General features: G+C 31.8%; 1 long non-coding RNA gene across 1 annotated transcript; it reads left to right on the top strand.

Moving 5' to 3' along the window:
* Positions 1-223: 223 nt before the first annotated feature.
* LOC127706287 (uncharacterized) lies at positions 224-9,519 on the top strand. Its single transcript, XR_007984355.1, has 4 exons — positions 224-347; positions 5,361-5,500; positions 7,236-7,352; positions 9,204-9,519. It is a non-coding gene; the product is annotated as an uncharacterized LOC127706287 (long non-coding RNA).
* Positions 9,520-18,610: the final 9,091 nt, after the last annotated feature.

Consider the following 18,610-nt stretch of genomic DNA (forward strand, 5'->3'; position numbering starts at 1 on the left):
CTAACAGCTCCATGTGGAGGTGCTCCTATGTAAAGGATGCTTATTAACAAAATAATTTGTTATATGTTCCAAGGATTTGTATAGTAGGAATGGGGGAACTAGCAGGTACATATTTTTCACTTTTCACATGGAGAAATACTTTGAACATCAGATCAGGACAATATCCGTGAATCTCTCGTCCGGAGTCGGGTTTTTTTAAAACGCTTGAAAGATACAGATTATGACGCGTCTTAAAGAGAAGAACGCTGTCAGCCGATTGTCAACAACAGTACTTGTTTCAGTTAATTTAACAAGACAAACAATACCAAGGAGCTATGAATCAATGAATACTCGAGGATGTACTACAGGTAACTAAAACAAATGATTTAATAGTGCAGGAATAAACAGAAATCTGCAATGACTGAATGAGAATGGTTTTCATCTTCGATTTTGCTGTATCGTTTTCGTTCGCTCCCAAATAATTTTTATACACGTTCGCCCCCATAGGACCTAACGCATCTAATTTCAAATTCCAGTTGAATTGTAAGTTATTTTATTATTTGTATACAGTAACGTAGCTTGCATTCTGTTATTCACGAAGTCAAGGGGTCTTAAGCTATCGATTTTTTTTAACAATTTGAACAAACTAAAGTTAAACTATACCAACTTATTAGTTCATTACCTGCTTATAATTTTTCAATGTTCATATGGATACTTAAATCTTTTAAGACGCATTCATGATTTAGTTTCTCATATCGAATTCTTTAAGTGTCGCAACTTCCCAGATAATAGCAGATTAAAAAATATTTATGAATAATGGAGATGGATATGTCAAATTCTGACTGAGTCTATACAGTATAAATTTGTCACTTCTTTTTTTATTTGTGTATGATTCAAATCATACGTATTACTATCTTATCTATGATTAACTCAAAAGTTATATAGATAACAAACACTTGGCTGACTTGCAGTTATCACATACATGACACAAGACAATCACTGACAAGTTTCCGGACTTGCTAGCAGTAACTGAAAGCCAGATCAAATACAATGTACCTAATCTGTTGTACAAAATGTACACTCTAATACTGGTCACGTGGCTGTACCTCACTTTGACATTAGATTTAACGTCATATCAGAAGCAACACAATTGACTTGAATTGTGTCAATTTTTTTTATTCCAGCATATTTAGATTACAGAAAACTACAAATGGTATGAATCAATAATGACAACAAAACGATACAGTATAAAAAAGAAGATGTGGAATGATTGCCAATGAGAATGCTACAGGTCACTGTACAGCATGGCCAACTATTATCCTCAGTGTAAGCCAGTACAAGTTATCGCGCATGATTTTAATTTCTTATCCGTCTGATCAGTCTTTTCTGTGTGTGATATCTTATCAAGACAACATGCTGAGTTTGTAAAGACAATGTTGACACTCGTTAATAATTTGACAACACTAAGTAAACAATGTTATAACCATATGACATTGTAGCATGCTAGGTTCCGCATGAATACGAGTTGTATAAACTGACTTTATTTCCAAAAGATAAAATTCGATTTTACCGAATATCAAACACACAAAATAAAAAGTCGAAAAAGGACAAATACAAGATTATGATAACCAAACATATATACATGTATATATATCTATCATTAAATCGTTGGCTTGTTATAGTTTATAAAAGCACTTACATAAAATTAAAATTGTTCTTTAACAATTTCAAAAGCAAGAGGGTTGTAATTGTGAGGTTATATTATATTAGATATAATATTCTTGATTTCAGTAACATCATTTTTAGAGAAGTATGCAATGAGTTGACAATCAAAATATGGATAGATGTAATTCATGTAATAACAAAATACATAATCGAAAAATGATTCACTATAGTCATCAATAGAAATGTTCACACGATGTTGTGTTCGATTTTGATATATCTTAAACCTTTATTTCGATGTAAATCCGAATATGAGACAACGTAGATTTTTATCTTGTTTTACATAAAGAAAGTCCCACAGAAAAAGTGTATACAATAATGTTCAGAGTATAATATAAAAAAAAGGGGGGGGGGGGGGTACCCTGCCCAGATAATAATATAACTGATATGTAAAGGAAAGTTTTAACCACAGATTTGAACTTGACAATTTTATCTGAAATTCACACCAGGTGACCAAATCAAATACATGGTGAAATTTGTGAACTTCACACGGATATCTTTAGAAAACATGCTAATCGAAACAACAGGGGTCGCAGGCATCTGTTTTCAAGTATATTTCTGAATTTTAACGATTCCAATTATCTTATTCATTTGATAAATTAAAAATTTCAAATTCTGCAAATACATGTACAATATACAATTTTTTTTTTTATAAATTTTGTAAATGTAAGAAGATGTGGTATGAGTGCCAATGAGACAGCTCTCCGTAAACTTTACATTAACAGAAAAATAATTAAAATAAGTTTCCTTTTTATACGACCGCAAAAATTAAAAAAAATTTGGTCATATATTGGTATGACGTTGGCGTCGTCGTCGTCATCGTCGTCCGAAGACACATTGCTTTTCGCACTCTAACTTAAGTTTAAGTGAATGGATCTCCATGAAATTTTACCATAAGGTTCAATATCACGAAAGGAAGGTTGGGATTGATTTTGGGGGTTATGGTACCAAGAGTTATGGAATAAGGGGCCAAATAGGGGCCAAAAATAAGCATTTTTGTAACTTCCAGACAATAACTTGTGTGTTAGTGTATGGATCTCTCTGACATTGTACCACAAGGTTCCATATCACAAAGGGAATGCTGGGATTGATTTTGGGGGTAATTGCCTCAAAATTTTAGGCGAGTCCCCTGGGGTCACCCCCACCCCCTTCTTTTTGAAAACTTGTAAAGGGTCAAGATCTCCACCCCGAAACCATATATATTCTTGTATGGGACAATAAAACAAATCAAATGAAATCCATGGCGGTATAAGGCGAGTCCCTATGGGTCACCCCCACCCCCCTCCTGTTTAAGAACTTGTAAACGGTCGAGCTTTTCATTATTAATAAGATAATACCACATTGAGGTCTAAAGGGTCCTAAATTAAACTTTTGTTCAATTTCATCAAAAATTGAATTCTTTGGTTCTTTGATATGCTGATTCTAACAATGTTTGAGTGTTAAATCATATCTAATTTTAGAGAACTTATATTAATTAGTCATCACTGGTAGTTGTTATTATATTATTGATTATAATTTGAAAAAATGCATCATATCTTATTTTAGAGAACTATTTATCCAGTTTGAGTTATTTCCATTTGCACAGAAAATATTATGGATAAAATTAACCTGTGTTTCATTTCAACATAAATTAGATATATATATAGGGTTCTTTCAAATGCTGAATTTAAACTCTATTTAGATATTAGATTTTTAGGCCCAGTTTTCAAGTTGGTCCAAATCAGGGTCCAAAGGGTCCTAGATTAAACTTTTGTCTGATTTCATCAAAAATTGAATTCTTGGGGTTCTTTGATATGCTGATTCTAATATGTACTTAGATTTTGGATATTGGACCATAATAGGTATTTAAATGTCCAATTTGAAATATATCAGTTCTTTGACTACATTCATTTTGTGTCACAAACCTATGATGTGTCAAATATTCAATCACAATCCAAATTCAGAGCTGTTTTAAGTTTAAATGTAGTGTCCATACTTGCTCAACTATTCAGGGTTCGACCTCTGCAGGAAAATCCTGTTTGCTGTCTCTCTGACAGCCTCTTGTTCAAATTAGTCTACATTAGGGTCCAAAGGGTCCAAAATGAAACTTAGTTTGATTTTAACAAAAATTGAATTCTTGGGGTTCTTTGATATGCTGAATCTAACCGTGTATGTATTTAGATTTTAGATATTGGACCATAATAGGTAAATTAAAAATTTTTAAGTTCTTTGACCACATTCATTCTGTGTCAGAAACCTATGCTGTGTCAAATATTTAATCACAATCCAAAGCTGTATCAAGCTTGAATGTTGTGTCCATACTTGCTCCAACTGTTCAGGGTTCGACATCTGCGGTCGTATCAAGCTGCGCCCAGCAGAGCATTTTATTGTTATATATGCTTGAAGATATTGATCTGATAATTTTCATGATTATTGTATACATGTAGTTTTTGAACTGAATTTTAATGTGCGTATTGTTATGCGTTTACTTTTCTACATTGGCTAGAGGTATAGGGGGAGGGTTGAGATCTCATAAACATGTTTAACCCCGCCGCATTTTTGCGCCTGTCCCAAGTCAGGAGCCTCTAGCCTTTGTTAGTCTTGTATTATTTTTAATTTTAGTTTCTTGTGTACAATTTGGAGTTTAGTATGGCGTTCATTATCACTGAACTAGTATATATATTTGTTTAGGGGCCAGCTGAAGGACGCCTCCGGGTGCGGGAATTTCTCGCTGCATTAGTTAGTTACCTTCTGCTGTTGTCTGTTCTATGGTCGGGTTGTTGTCTCTTTGACACATTCCCCATTTCCATTCTCAATTTTATTACCATGACAAGTTGCATATCAAGTTCAAATTTTGTTTCAGTTCAGATGATTTTTTTTTATAGCTGAAACTGTTGAGGACAAATGTAGGAATTATGGTCCAAAACAAGCATTTTTCATGTTTCATGGCAATAAATTGTGTATAAGTGTAGGATAACTATAAAATTGTACTACTTAATAGGTCATTTGTAGGTTCCATACCTCAAAAGAAGGTTTGGATTAATTTTTGGGGTAACAGACTAAACCATGTAAACCATTTAATAATTTGGGGCCAAAAAAAAAGAAGGATTTTCTGGTTTCCATACATTTAAGTCTTGAATAATATACATTGTACATCATTTGTATATGTTCATACACCTGAACTAATATATAGATAAAAGAAGATATGGTATAATTTCCCTTCACCCAAGATTAAATGACATACATGTAGAAGTTAACATAAACTACAGGTCACAGTTCATCCTTCAACAATGAGCAAATCCCATACAGTCTAAGGGGAAATTGTAAACAATCAATTTCAAATGGTTACAACTTGAAAACTAATTTAATAATGACAAGGGGTCTTCAGTTACTGTTGTAAGACTACAATGGGATGACCTGCTTTTAGTTTAAACTACTGGACCAAATTTAATAAAATCATTAAAAGGGTATCTAATACTATTAATTATGATTTTCAAAACAACAGTGGATACAGGTGAGTGACACAGGCTCTTGAGAGCCTCTAGTTGATATTTGATAGTACAATTCTAAGTTTAATATAAATACATATAGCAAGAAATACATGTATATTATAAGCTAATTGTTTGCAAAACTCTTTGAATAGTATTGCGTCCACAAATGTACTGTTTTCTCCCTTTCAGCAGTATTACAAGGTATGGGCAGAGGAGTTGACTATTGATAATGACTGATACTGGAATTAATGAAGTAACCTACATGTAGTGTCCAATCTCTATGTGGAGTTTGCCTATCAGACAGTCCATTTTTACATGTACCAAAAAATGTACGTTGACAGCCAATGCTAAGTATTAATCTTAAACATATATTCAATGATTGTATGTGCATCTCTGATACATATATTTCGCTGTTGTGTGGCTTTATTTCTGATCAGAGACTGATAAAAATCAGATTATCCTTTATTTTAAGTTCAAATATTATGTACTAGTAACTACATGTACTCAATGTCTTGCATTCAATTAACTAATAATGATGATGCAGCATCCAACAAAAAGTATATCTTTTTGACCTTCATTTTATGCCTCACTGATTGTGTATATGTATGAATTCTGTCAGATTGTGGTACTTAAAAAAAGTTTTGAGTGTTTTGCACATATACTTTGTCATTGGACTTTAAATAAATTTGATATCTGATAATGACAGAGTGTTTTGAACATTGCTTCATAGTGATGATCAGATTACCTTTAATCAATATATATACAATGTACATGTACACTGCTACTGTAAAATAAAGTTTCCTAAATATTGCACTAATTTTAAATTACAAAATAGTACTGAATATTAAAAGTAGATTTCCAGTACTACATATGTTTGGTACAGAAATAGTACCTATGCAAAAGTAGCTGTGTATATAAATAGAATTTAATTGTTGCAGATTGATAATTTTTAGTAATTTGAAAATAAGGAGATGTGGTAGAATTGCCAATAAGAAAACTATCATGATCAGCCATGGTCAAAATGAAGGGGATGTAAGCAGTTTTAGGCCACTTTAAGACCTTCAACAATGAACAGAACAATACTGTTTACTCAGCTGTTAAAGATCCTGACAAAATGCGCAACAGTTCAATCTAGAAATTTAGTACTAGTCATTTTGCTAGTGATGTTCACTTATTGGTTAAAAGAAAAATTAATTGTTTTCTCTCTTGGTGAATATTTTTATGCCCCTGCCGTAGCGGTGGGGGCATTAAGTTTTACCCTTGTCCGTCTGTACGTACGTCCCAAAATTGGTTTCCGTTCTCTAACTTGAGTTTGCCTCAACCAAATGTTTTGAAACTTATACACAATGCTTATTACCAGAAAACACAGATCAAGTTTGAATTAATTTTGGTGGCGTCACTTTAACCGTTCTAGAGTTATGCCCCTTTATAAATGGAAAAATTGCAAAATTTTTAGTTTCCGTTCTCTAACTTAGGTTTGCCTCAACCAAATGTTATGAAAATTGTACACAATTCTTATTACCAAAAAACACAGATCAAGGGTGAATTTTGGTGGCGTCACTTTAACCGTTCTAGAGTTATGCTCTTTAGAAATGGAAAAATTGCAAAAGTTTTAGTTTCCATTCTCTAACTTAAGTTTGCCTCAACCAAATGTTATGAAACTTATACACAATCGTTCTAGAGTTATGCGTGTTTACAAATAGAAAAATTGCTGAATTTTTAGTTTCTGTTTTCTACTTAAGTTAGCCTCAACCGAATGTTATGAGACTTACATACAATGCTTATTACCACAAAACTCAGATCAAGTTCAAATTTGGGTAGCATCACTTTTACCGTTCTTCAGTTATGTCCCTTTATAACTATATGATATGCAAGCAGGGGCATCATCTGTGTCCTCATGTGGACACTATCAACATTTATTTAAAACAATTGCCTGTGTGAATTTGACATATATCTAAATGAATTTTCAGTTGTATTGCCATTTTTTATTTGGAAAACAGTTCATCAGCATGATCAGGTTCAGGTCTTATATTTATAATAAATCACTGGAACTTAAATTTTCAGAATTAGCTCCCCAGATGTAAGTGGAAGTGAAGTTATACATGATATGTTTCGATGAAATGAATGACTTGATTAGATATACATGTAGTGGAGACCCTATAGATACAGTACATGTAACTGGTATGTATTTGTTACAGTATTTGCTGTCAAAATTGTATAACAAAAATGCTGAATCCTGTGCAAATTTAAAAAGGAGTCCACGCAAACTGACAAAATAAAAAAACACTATCAATCAACAGATCAAGGGAAAAGTTAATCTGCTATATATACATGTATGGAATAGGCATGTAGTTAGATTTGTTTACCCCTTTTCAGTCCATGTAAATTTATGAGAATAGAATTTTATATTCTGGATTTCCTTAGATTTCAATTCTTATTTCATATTAATATTCCCATGTGTATATATGTTATGCTTGTAGTTTGAGGAAAATTATCAAAATAGCTTGACCAAGATTAAACAATAACTGCTATCATGAATTAGGCCATTTTTGTCTCGTCTGCAACTGATTGTATAGTGTACATGTCTGTCTGGGCAGGGTTCATCTTACCATGACCTGATATTCATAGTTCATTAGTCAATAATAAGTTTCATATTTTGGTCTGTTTGCAGAGGCGGATTTAGGGGGGCAGGGGGCCTCCCCCCTTCCCTGTTCTGGGAAAAATTTGGTTGATTATATAGGGAATCACTGAAGCTTGACCAGAGCGGGCCCCTTCTTAGGCAGTCAGTGGGCCCCCACTTATGAAAATTTCTGGATTTGCCACTGTGTTTGTTGTATACTATACAAGCTATAATCAATTAACAGATCAGCTATATTTGGGGTAGGCAATGATTGTAAGGTGCACATGTCTGTCTGGCTTGGTTTTTCTGACCTTGGCATTATTTGCTTGACAGTATTTTTTTCATGGATCATTGGTTATGTTAAGTTTATATATCATATATACTTATAGTAAAATTATATCTTTAGCATGTTTAGAACAATCAACATGAAATATATCATGAATAGTAAAACATGCAAGACATTTCAGCGTGTTTACTCGTCTCTTGTGATATCTATTTTATATAAATTTATACTGAGTGCCAATAAAAACACAATTCTGGTCCCCTAACACATGCTACAGCACATGTAGTTATGCCCAGCAACAGTCGAGGGGGAATAATATCAATTTACCCCTGTCCGTCCGGATGAGGATACTTTGTTTGTCTGGCTATCTCCTCCTACAGTTTTGGAGGTACAACTTGTTAACATGGCAAAGTTCAACCATAATGAACCGCCACACCTCCGTTGCAGAGGTAATTAAAAAATGTACAGTCTGCAAGATTATCAATTTTCAGAGCATTTGGAGTTTTGATTTATACCCCTATAGAAGCTAATCACAAATTTCTTAACTGGAAAAGTATCAGGTAACCAGATGTTTCCAGAATGCATAGAGCCATAAACATACTGTGTTAGTATTGTAATTTAAATGGGGCTAAGATTGTAAGAAGGGAGCTTGAAAATGATGAGTTGTGTTTCTATAGGCACTAAGTATACTTATATATACAGGTAATGTGTAGTACACATACATGAATATGGTTTGTTTTCATAAGTAATTTATTATAAAATTTGACATGGTATGATTGCCAATGAGACAACTATCCACCAGAGTCCAAATGACTGAATATTGACAACTATAAATGATCATATGTACAGCTTTCAACAATGAGCAAAACTGATACGGCATAGCGAGCTACAAAATGTCCTGAAACAGGGTTGGCAAAAACCTGGGTTTTATGAGTATTGCCCAGCCCAGTGGGAATTACTGGGTTTTACTGGGTAAATCACCATCAAATCACCAATTGATCATGTCTGAGCTTAAAATACAAAACAGTTATCTCCTAATTATAAGTTTGGTAAATCATTGAAGATTAAATTGGTGTTATCTTTTTTGCTTGACTACAGAAACAAACATGCTGATTTTATTATATTACAGGAACTGTAGGAAGTATTCAAAGAGTCTGATTGCTAAGTATGCATTACAGGATTTTATCATTGGAGCAACATCTTAGGAGGAGAAGTGCAAATGTATGAAGGAATCCTTGGGTACAAATAGCAATTATATGCAGAAGAGGACTCTTAAACATTATTAACAGACATGTAGTCATAGTAGTGGTGTTTTCAAGAAACGTAAACCAACTGGAATTAACAATTGTGTATATTTTTTCAACCACAAGTACTTTCAGAATATAATACAATTCAAATTCAAATTATTGTGTCAACATACAAGTTACAGTAAAAAAATGAAAATGCATGTTTTAAAATGAATTTTATATAAAAAAATGAAATAACAAGAATTTTTAGCTTATTGTGCAGCCAAACTTTGAGATCTTTTAATGGTATATGCCCGTTGTTTGTCAACATTTTGCCTTAACCTTAAGATCAGTGTTAAAATGAGAAAAAAACTATTTTTGCATATATGAAATAAGAAGTAAATGGTTGTAAATTACAGAGAGCCTTTCAATATGGTACATTTGTATATCAGCTATATTTCACAGAACTTTCTATTTTAGTTTATTAGTACAATGAGACATGAGGTATACATCAATCAGCCAGCAATATAACAACAAAAACACCTGAAAGGCATTAAGGTGCTAACATGCAGTCCTCAACAAAAGAGAGGTGTCTAAAAGATATGCCATGATCTATTTAATTGACCAGAGGCTATAAAAAAAATTACAATATGAATCAAGAATAGCCATCAACACCAAATTCTCTGAATATTTTTTTTTTATTAAGACGAGATTTTTGACAACCACTGAAAAGATTTCTGGCTTTAAGCAGGTACATGAATATGTGGCGAGGTGAACTAGTTTTTTTTCTTCAAAACCTTCTTAAAGAGAATTGGCATCTTTTGCAAGTAGGTCTTTTCCATAATGTGATTGGTTTATGTCAAAACTGATGACCACACAATATGACTTATACAAACATAATAAAAATCAACTCAAATGAAATATACATCAGTGAAATCAACTTCTATAAATGACCACAGTCCATAAATCATTTACAAAAAAGGATTGAGACTCAACACAACCAAAAAAGTTCTAGGAGTGAACTAAGGTGCCCTGGATATAATTTATATCCTGTGATGCATTTGCTTGCCTTCTTTGTTTAAGACCAAAAAATTTTGGAAACAAAGAAAGTAAAACAGAATGGAAGTATGAACACATGGTCCAGACCAAGAAGAATATTTTTCATGTTTATATATATATCAAAACAGAATTTGTATTAGATTAGAATTGACTTACATAAATAAGCTCAAATCCTGTGAAATTAGTGTGATTGAGGCTGAATTCACTTTAATTTCATTAAAAAAAAGAAGCTCGATTCATGTTAATTTCATGTGAAAAGTTCACGTGAATTTCACGTGAAGGCTCAATTCACGTGAATTTCACATGCAAAATTTCACGTGAATTTCACGTGAATCAGTATTTCACGTGAAAATCACATGAGTTTAACGTGAAATTCACGTGAAATATTTCACGTGAATTACGCGTATAAGCTCGATTAACGTGAAATTCACGTGAATTTTTTCACGTGAAATTCACGTTAATTTCACATTAAATTCACGTGAACAAAATTTGTCTGTGTAGACTCTTGACCTAAAGATGTTAAAATACTTAGGCTCTTTGTACGTTGCAAAGCATTTCGTATGTTAACCCCAGAAAAGATATTAGGCTTATAATTTGACCAGTTGCGCATTTCGTCTACATACGATTCATAAGTGGCGCTGGAATCAAAATAGTTGGAAGGCCTAACGAAGTTGACAAACACTGCTTAAAAAACCACCAATCCCAAAAAAGTTGTGCCTATTTGGCTATGGCCATTACAAAATTATGAGGTTAAATGAAATGTGATTTCTATTCAGATTTAACGACTAGACAGAAATTTCCAAATGATGTAGAATATATCATCATAGGTGTACACATACATGTTGAAATAAAAGTAGCCTTTTTTATACTTTCAATTGTACTTTTTGCCAAGGAGGAGGAAAAATCAAAAGTATTACAAAGTATAAAATTGGACTACTTTATCAAAATAATTTGACAATCTTATCAAACAATATGCGAACTAAACTTGAACATTTTGATACTATCACTTACTCAGCGCCATGGGTGGCTGAGTACTTTATCACTAAGCTACGTCTGAATTGCAAATAAATCTTCTAAATATACTTGTTTCAAAGTAACACAAATATCAAAAAAGGATTAATGCTTTTTTACATTTCAATACAAAACACCATGCGTAGCATACAATTTGACACGAAATTTGTAAATGTTTTGCATCACTCATCAATAAAGCAGTATAAAATCCTTCTGGTTCATTTTTGATACTGTAAACCAACATATTTTCGCGGATACTTTATTTCGCGTTTAGCCATTACAAGCCCATTTCACGGACATCAAATTCCGTTATTTTCAAATTTTCTTAAATAAGGAAAGATCCAGGTTTTACATATTTGCAACGATTTATATTCGCGTTATTTTTCTTTTCGCGAAAGTCATGAAAAAAATCGCTCGCGAAAATAAGTTGATTTACAATATAACGTCCTACATTTTCATGTACAAACGTACATCACAAGACGAACAGACACAACTTAATGCATGTTCCACTAGTGATCTCCCCTTACTTTTTTTCATAGTCTAAATATGTGTTCAACAAACTCGACAACATGGTCATTTATTTTAAAGATTATTTTTGCAGTGAGACATAGGCCATTATAATTTAAGTTATGACGTATATGTACTAACTTTCATTGAACAGTATATGTTACACTGCATTTGTATAATCAGGGATGATGTAGAAACCCTGATTTTTCAGGGAATTTGCATAATCACTAAAACATTAGTATCATATATAATCCATGAAAATGACCCGTGATTTCTTATAATCCCTGTAAATGTTAAGAAGTTTTCTACAATAATAAAAGAAGTTCTCTGTTTTGGTAAAAATATAAATCAAATACAGATTAATAAATCACAGGTATAACCTCTTTATGGTTTAAGTGGACAGTTTTCATTTTCTGTTTAACTATCAAATCTTATTCAAGTAAAATGAACAGTGTTGCTGGTGAAATTCTATTTAACTGTGTTAATCCACATTAACTCATCAACAAAAAAGAATTTGAAATTAACAATACGAACATAAATTTCCGTGAAAGTTAAGTAACATGGAATTCAAACTAAGCACTACGCAAATAAATGCAACAAAATGTCCAGAAACACAAATAGAACACATGCTTGATAAATTGAACATAATTTAGGAGGAGGATGTGATACCGATTCGGCATATTGATCGTGTGGAAAGGGAGACCCCAACAATATAATGGTCATCCTTCATAAAAGGGCTGAAAAGGATAATGATTGGCTACGAAGCAGGAAATTATGCTCAGATAATATACAAGGAATATTTTTCATGGGTAGATGTACTTTGTCAACATTTTTTGTTTTCATTATAAATATCGAGGTTGCAGTTGCGCATTTACTACCTCATATAACACCTCCAGTGTTATCTTATGTCTTCATAGAATTACAATTTTACTTCAACTTGACCAAGGTGAGTATAGTTTGGTAAGCAACCTTCATATTCCTGACTTGGCACGGACATTTTTCGACAAAAAGTTGGTGTAACCTTGTTTGATAACTAGCTAAACATCCTACAGTACTTGCCACCTTAGGCGTTACTATTTTAGCGATCAATCAGCGGTCATCGATCAGTCACCGATCAGTAAAGTTCGCGTCAAACTCACGTCACCAATCCGTCCGACTTATAGTAGAAATCTTAAACTAATCGGATGGATCGGACGGATTGACCTTTCTGACGGATTGAACTCTACTACGTCACATGTTGAACTCATACAAATTACGGAATCTTATTTTCGTTTTATTTAATTAAAATGGCGCCAAGGTAAAATACGAAACGTTCAAGTACAGAAGCTCGACATTTTATTATTATTTATTCAGCAAAGTTATAAGAATTAAAAGAGAAGATTAATATGCAGATAAAACTAAATTAAGACATTATTAAAGAATTATGATTGTCGTTTATATCTAGGCTATTTTTTTCAAACTCGATGAGTGGTTAGACGGTGTTTATCGCGACTTTTTAATAAATTTTCCGAAAATGCTCTAAAAAATTAGATGAAATGATCATTCATTAAAATTTCGTTGTATCATTTTCAATAAAATACAAAATTATGCATGTTGGACACTCGAAAATAATGCAAACAAAATATAAAGTATATTTTCCCTCAAAATTCAACATATTTTTTGGGGAACAACCCAACAAAAATTTATTTTATCCAATGATGGTTTTTATTTAATTAAATCTTCATGAAATGAAAAAAAATGAACTCTTATTCAACACAAAAAAGAGTTTAAATATCTTAATTTCAATATTATTAAAATATATAAAAAGTAACTTATCCAAATTCAATTAAAATATGTGATTGCTTACAACAGTGCATTAATTTTGATAAAAAGAAGAAATATTAGTATTTCTAAACAATGACATCATTGAAATGAAGAAATAATTGCATTCTTATTCAACACAATATTGCTAATTTCAAACTATGTGAACAATATTTTATTATCTTTTCTCTGATATTTATTTAATTTTGTGAAAAACAACCTTTTCTAATGTACAAAAAGTACACAAAAATAATGGCGGTCAATAATTTCTATTCATATAAAGAAATGATTGCATATATCAAAATAAACTTATCTTGATGCCATTGATATAACCAGTTACAAATAACATTGCATTATGTTTGATGAAAAGAAGAAATATTGGTAATTTCAAACTATGCGAACAACAATTTACTATCTTTGCTCTGCTAATCTTTTAATCTAAGAAATGATTTCACTCGTAATCTATCAAACCCTAGCTTTAAGTATCTTTACTGGTATAAATTATGATTTTCATTTTCATCATCTAGTGACATTAAAATGCATAATTGCTACTTAATTTTATCTCCTTTTAGTGATACAGAACTGAGAAACATTCTGAGCATGACATTATTCTGCACTTATGTAATTTATTTGGCAGAAAAGAAAAAAAAACCATATAATGCGTGAAAAGTAATTTATATATTTTTTTTATGTGTTATTGCGACCAAGTTGATTCTTCTTTCTTTCTTCCTTTCTTATGTATAAGCTTCCTATCTAAGGAACACCCCTTATATTTACATGAATAAGTAAGAGGGTAAAATTCTTAATTTTTAAACAAAGTTTAAGACATAAATTTAAAAATAAAAACACCGTGATCCAGCAGACGTGCTCTGTACAATTTGTGCAAATGCAAACGATAAAACAATTGGGAATGCATATATGTTCAAGGAAGCTAAGATAATGTATATGTTTGAAATCTTAAACTCTAAGACTATCATATGTTGATTACAAATTAACGAGTAAAGGTGTCTTCGTAGAGGTCCGCGTTTATCACATTTAAATACGGTGGAGTTCGTTTTACATAAGAATTTTAGTTGTATACGTATCCGTCGATCCTTGCATATAATTAATTTGCTGATCGATCGCTGGCCGTTGTCATGGTTACTCTCACATAGCTTATTTGACGTATCTGATGGATTCTATAGGTCATCGATCACCAATCATTCATCGATCAGTCAAACATCCGTCACCGATCATTCACCGATCAGTCAAGTTCCCGTCTAACAGTAACGCCTAAGGTTTCAAGTACTGTATGTCATGACAGTTGTTCATATTTATATGTATATTTACAAAATCGACAACAAATACAGTCCACGTCTTGCTATCAATTTGAAAAAAACAAAAAAACAAGAAGTTTGGATTTGTAATAAGAAATATAGGAAATATAATTTAAGTCAACACAGCAATGTATCCTCTGCTAAAATAATGTATAAAATATTGGGTATTTTTTGTTTTTTTGTTTTGGGTAAAATCATTGCATATAATGAAATAGTTTCACAAATCAAAAATGCTATTAATCTTATATTATAAAAGGTTGAATTACAATATTGTCAATCTCAAATAACCTCGTCTTTATATTGCCTAATCGAAACCAAGTACGTTGCATGCATAAAAAATAAATGATTTAAAGATTTCTTCTGTGCATTAAACATTTTATTAATCAAAATGAAAACTATCCATGTGAATATTTTCATGTCAATATTTTTGAACTCATATTACTTTGTCTCATTATGATATTTTAAAATGAATCGTTGTTAATTGTTCTGTATCTGTCTTTCCCACTTCTGAGTATGGATGGGTACGTCACAGATTCCTTTCGTCTATTGTGTGACGGGTTGGTCTGCGCACAAGTTAGTCGCGCTTGCTGAGGAGTGCTGATTTAAACTCCTCGGTTGTACTGACGCACACTATTGAGTCCTCCAGCTGGTTCCAATCTACTGCAGTGCGCACAAATATAGAGTTTTCGAACTGGTCGGTCTTACTATTTGGAACTATGACCGCTCGTTTGTTGTTACGGACTTGTTGGTCTATAATGTTCTTAGTAACAAAGTTATTGTATGTTGTTCCTCTGATTTGTTGTTTAGATCTGTGGAAGTTAATAAGGTCGTCCGGAGGGAGCGCTGGTATCTTCCCCTCAACCACTTTGAAAAAGAAAATCAGTCGTTGCCGTTGACGTCTTGATTGTAATGACGGAAGCTGAAGTTCTAATAGCGTTTAACACCTAGAAATGTTTCCTTCCCCTCAAATGTGTCAGATCCCTCAAAATGTGCCAGGTCGACGTGACTGTATTCCAAAAACATTGCATTCGTGTTGTCTGATCCGAATAAACGAACGTAGATATTCCTGGTAAGAACAACATTCCATACCTGATCTACTTTGTTTGGATCTATATATGTGTTTCCTAATAACAAATGGACTATGACGATGTGTCCATCTTTTACAGAACAATGTAAGAGAGTTTAACCGGACTGACATATAAAGGTTGATATGTTCATAGTATTTATACAATCATATAAAAATGAGCGATTTTTCAGAAATAGTTTAATTATGAAAAAAACTATTCACTCTCAGCCAACAATACGCAAAGTCAACTTCTGAATTTGAAGATCCCTTTTTTTTATTAATCACAATTACTCTGAAACTGATTATGGCAATAAGGTTGATAATTTGTGAACACAAACCATTGATTCAGAACAAGCTTTCAAAATATTATACTCAGAACGGAATGATTGGGAAAAACATAACTAACTAATTCGATATTTCAAATGAGGTCAACTTTATTAAAAAATTGGTATAGAGTTAAAGTTAGTGATTACAGATAAACTTTGAGATTTACATTTTAATTTTTAATAAATTATCAAGCGGAATTAGACGGTGACATACACATAATACATGTAGAGACCTTTAATGTAAACACAAAAAATACAAAGAGGTAATTACTTCCACGGATTAATTCATTTAGATCCGATTGTTTAGATACTGGAAAACAGTAGATTTATACTACAGCATACAGAAGAAATCAAATATTTGCTTAATCTGATTTGACAACTGGAATGCTAAAATTTCTACTGAAAATATACACAGATTGAGTTTTTGGAACACTTGTTTATACAGCCACTTTGTTTTGGAAACAAATCTGAATATAGAAACTCCAAAATATTGTGGAAAGAACATTAACACTGTTTATTAAATTCAAAACCAAATATAGAAAATTATAAAAAAGTGATCGAATAAAGTGATCAAATAAGTTCCTTGATATAGAATATAATGAATTGAATAATAATAGTACAGATAGAAACGACACACCGATATAGAATACGTAATCACATTCGGTAATGAAACAATTTTAATTTTGAAAAAAAGGTCCAAAATCCTTGAGGGAAGCTTTAGCTGAATAAAATTGTATACAACAAATTCAGAGCTTGGTATTAATTGAAAAATATGATTCTTATGTCACATTAAATATTTATAGTGAGCCACAATATATATTATGTATGTTGATATGGATAAAATTAATTAGTTTTACCGGCTAACGATCTGATTTAAAAATGGTAAAAAAGAAACCAATCAGTAATAGATAAAAAGATAAAAAAAATATTTAAACTTATTCTAAATCACCTCTTCATAAACTTTTATTATACCTGTCCTATATCACCTCATCATTAACTTGCCTGTATCATATGAAAACTATGTTTAAGACTATTAATGAACTTTTGTTCACATGATTTGAAATTAACCTGCAAACAGACTTACACAAAAATCTGTTGCAAAACAACTTTAGTGAAGGTAAGTTGAAATGATAGCTCTGAAGAGCAAAACATACAAATAATCAAATATTGTTTGAAAGTAAAGACATTTCTAGTATACAAGTGTCGTGTTTAGAGTCAAGATATGTTGGTTTGAATTAAACGATGTTACAAGCAAAAATTTCCAAAAGAAAGAAACAAAAAAAAAACAATGGGAAAACGTATTACCAACCCATTTTATATTTAAAATGAGGAATATATAAAAACCACGAGACCACCGATAAGATATCATAGTACTTAAGTGACATACAAGGAAAGAGTACAAAACTTCAATATAATAATAACGACATTTGATAGTTAACACACTCTAATCAAGACAACGAGTTATAACACATCAGTTGTTACATTGATTCAGCTCCAAATCCATGTTGTTTGATTGTTTGTTTATTTGGTAAGTTATTGTTGTTACGCAAGTTTCTCTATAATATACACATCTTCTTTTATACATATGTCATTGTAAGGACATATAACTGTAAATGTCTCGGATGAATAGAACTAAATATAATTAACATATGTGCATTCACTTGACTTTCATTTATTAATTTTAAAGTTCAAAATTTGAACATGCAATATGGAGCCAATGCGTATGAACAGTTTCTTTATTTTTTAAATGTCATAGATATATTCAGCAATTGATTCAGATGAATTGTTTGAAAACGAATCTGCACTTTCATCTATATATAATGCAAATTAAGTAGATTTTTCATGTTGATATATATTGAAAAAGGTTGAGACACATTAACTAAAATATATTTAATTTCAGGGTCAACTTCAAAACGTTTTTCAAATTTACAGTATCAAACAACATTAAGGGGTGTTTCTTAACATATTAACAAATAATGGATCAAAGCTGCGGCTGCGCAAATATGAGTATTTACCGCAAACATGGAGAATGGTTAATGTCTTCTTTACAAAACTAAATTATTTAGGGCGTGTTTTATCTTTCAAATACAAATTAAAGATTTTTTTCAATGAAGAAAAAACATCTAAAAGTTAGTTTATGGTATCATCGACAACAATGAATATCGCTTAATAACATTTTGAATAAAATAGAAAATGGAAACGGGGAATATGTCAAAGAGACAAAA

This window comes from Mytilus californianus, unplaced genomic scaffold (genome assembly GCF_021869535.1).
Source record: "Mytilus californianus isolate M0D057914Y unplaced genomic scaffold, xbMytCali1.0.p SCAF_6, whole genome shotgun sequence".
Taxonomy (NCBI): domain Eukaryota; kingdom Metazoa; phylum Mollusca; class Bivalvia; order Mytilida; family Mytilidae; genus Mytilus; species Mytilus californianus.